This window comes from Rhinopithecus roxellana, chromosome 6, assembly GCF_007565055.1.
Source record: "Rhinopithecus roxellana isolate Shanxi Qingling chromosome 6, ASM756505v1, whole genome shotgun sequence".
In the NCBI taxonomy this organism is placed as follows: Eukaryota; Metazoa; Chordata; class Mammalia; order Primates; family Cercopithecidae; genus Rhinopithecus; species Rhinopithecus roxellana.
In genome coordinates, this window is record NC_044554.1 from 154,031,763 (window position 1) to 154,034,543 (window position 2,781).

The following is a 2,781-nucleotide window of genomic DNA, read 5'->3' on the forward strand; positions in this document are numbered from 1 at the left end:
CTGATCAGAGATTAGTGTTTGAACAAACTATGGGTTTACTTGGCAAGTTAAGGGTAGAAGCATGAATGCAGTGAGCAATGCTGAAACTGTAGACCCTAGAACAAACTGCTTTAAATTGTATTTATGTCTTGAGAGAACCCATTTGCTATCAAATAACTAATTACACTCCATTCTGTTCATTGAAGGAAGCCCCAAAAGACTCCCTTCCAGAAAGTGGTCTGGTTTCATTTCATCCTTCCAGAAAGCCAATGGTTACATTTATTTTTAAATGTAGCCTTCAGTTTGAAAATGTCTATTCCACACTTGTCTTCCTTCAGTTGATACAAACTACCAGGCAGGAACTATTTAATTCAGAAGTTTATTTGCAAGACCCCAGGAGGAGAGAGGTAGCAACTTCAGAGAAGGGAAGGTTAGGAAAATACTGATTAGCCATCTATGTGCCAGGCAGCATGTTCAGGGCCTCACCACCTTCGAGAAGCTATTATCACCTCATTTTAGACAGGAGACTGAAACTCAGAGATGATCATTAATTTGCCGTGGCCACTCAGCTTTGATTGGAAAAGGCAGGGAGGGACTGACAACTAAGTTCATGCCCTTTCCAGGGTATCATGTCACCTTTCAAAATTGAGGACCCTAGAATCTTCCAGTTGATCATTCTCTCCATGTCCCCCAGCCTCTTTCTGCCGGCAGACGCAGATTTAACTGGATCCCAGAGATGATCAAGATGATCACTACCTCCCTTATTCTTCACCATCTCTATGGAAGGAACCCCCACCTCCTCCCTGGGGCAAGAGGCATGGGAAACTGAGTCTGCACCACCCATGGGGCAAGGCTGCCATGCTTGGACAGAGAGGCCAGGCATTCCGGATAACCCCCTCCCCCCCACCTCCTTCCACAAGGACAGCCTGCGGGGTAGGGTGAGAAGATGTGGGAGTTTCCAGTTTCAGGAGCTGGTTGCCCTAAGATGGAGAAAGACAGGTCACAGCGGTGCTCCAGTGCAGATTTGAACAATTTGTTGCAACCACAGGAAACTTCCGAAATGTCTTTCCCAGCAGCTCTGGCTCCGCCAGGAGCAGGAGCATGTTTGTGTGGCTGCAGGGCACCGGCAGCAGCACTCTGCTCTCCCAGCTCCCTGTGGCAACGGGAGCGAAAACTTCGGGGGGTCAGGCATAGAAACCACAGCAATGAAATCTGACTTCAAAAACACAGATGCCGCAATGTCCACTTCCAGAACACACAATGTCTGGACGGATCACCAACAAGATTCCTGCCACCTGAGGTGGAGGCAGGGCGGGAGGCGTGCCTCGGGCCTTGTGGCTTGTGGGGAAAGACCTGTCTCCCTTGCCCCTGCCCCCTCCTTCAGTCTCGCTGCTCATGCCTGCATTGTTGCGGAACTCTCAAGTGAGTGTTCTCTAACCACTCCAGTGGCCTCATTCCCAAACACTCCTCCCATCACTTTACCCCCAGCTCTAAAAATTGTTCGTGCTTTCTCTTAGCCTAGAGCAGTGCTTGAAGGAGGACAGAAATTTCCTGGGGGTCCTGTTAAAATGCAGGTTGTGATTCAGCAGGCCTGGGGGGAGCCCAGGCTTCTATGTGTCTAACAAGCTTTCAAGTCCAAGGATGCCCTTGGTCCCAGGACACATTTTGAATGGCAAAGGATAGTACATATGTCCCAGATTCCTAAGGCTGGTGTTGAAAACTCTGGGCCCCTCCCCCTAGACTACCTTTCTTAACTCCTTGATCTCCTCCTCACCCCTGCAATGCTCCAGGCAGAGTCACCTGCCAGCCCACAGGCACACCCACACCCCAACTCGCCCACCGTGGGGGTTCTGTGCCCACCATTTCCCTCAGCAGCAAAGCTAGCTCCCAGCTCTGCTGTTCAAATCTTACCTCCTGCAAGTCCTAGCCTTCCCATAAAGACCATTGTCTTCCTTACAGGAAGAGCTGCATTCCAGAGCCGTGGCATACAAAGAGAACAATCTCTGCTTTCTCAGGAAGTGTCAAACCCAGGCATTGTTTGGGAGAGACAGATCTGGGCCGCCTCCTTAGAGTGGTGGAGCAAGCCCTGAGAGCTGCCTTGGCTGGGACCACAGCTCTCCGATGGGAAGCCCTGCTGCATGCTGGCCCTTTTGGAAGGGCATTCACTAGTCTGGTATGCTCAACAATCTGGAGACCAGGGTCCCTCGTGCAGTGCAGTGAATACCTGAGTCTGAGAGAATCTGGCTTGATACAGATAGAATTTCATTTTCCTGCTTCACCTTGGTGAGGCCAAATACCAGCTAATGAAAAGTGGATTATGTATTCTTTTTCTTTTTGAGATAGAGTGTCACTGTGTCGCCCAGGCGGGAGGTGCAGTGGTGCCATCTCGTCTCACTGCAACCTCCGCCTCCCGGGTTCAAGCAATTCTCCTGCCTCAGCCTTCTGACCTAGCTGGGATGATGGGTGCGCATCACCACACCTGGCTAATTTTTGTATTTTCGGTAGAGACGGGGTTTGGACATGTTGGCCAGACTGGTCTCGAACACCTGGTCTCAAGTGATCTGCCCACCTCGGTCTCCCAAAGTGTGGGGATTATAGGCGTGAGCCATTGCACCTGGCCTGTACTTTCTATAAAAATATTTTATGCCATCTGATATTTAACTGGGAAATGACTGCAGAACTCTCAGCCATCCTTTGTTTTAAATATTCAAAAGCACCTATCTGACACAGCCCCCTAAGAAAGGCTATCTGGGGCACTCTTTAGTTTTTCTGTTTTCTTCCTAATGGTGAAACTCCAGCCAA

At 49.8% G+C, this 2,781-nt stretch overlaps 1 pseudogene; it reads right to left on the reverse strand.

Moving 5' to 3' along the window:
• Positions 1–526: 526 nt before the first annotated feature.
• Positions 527–1,171, reverse strand: LOC104657935 (annotated as a pseudogene).
• Positions 1,172–2,781: the final 1,610 nt, after the last annotated feature.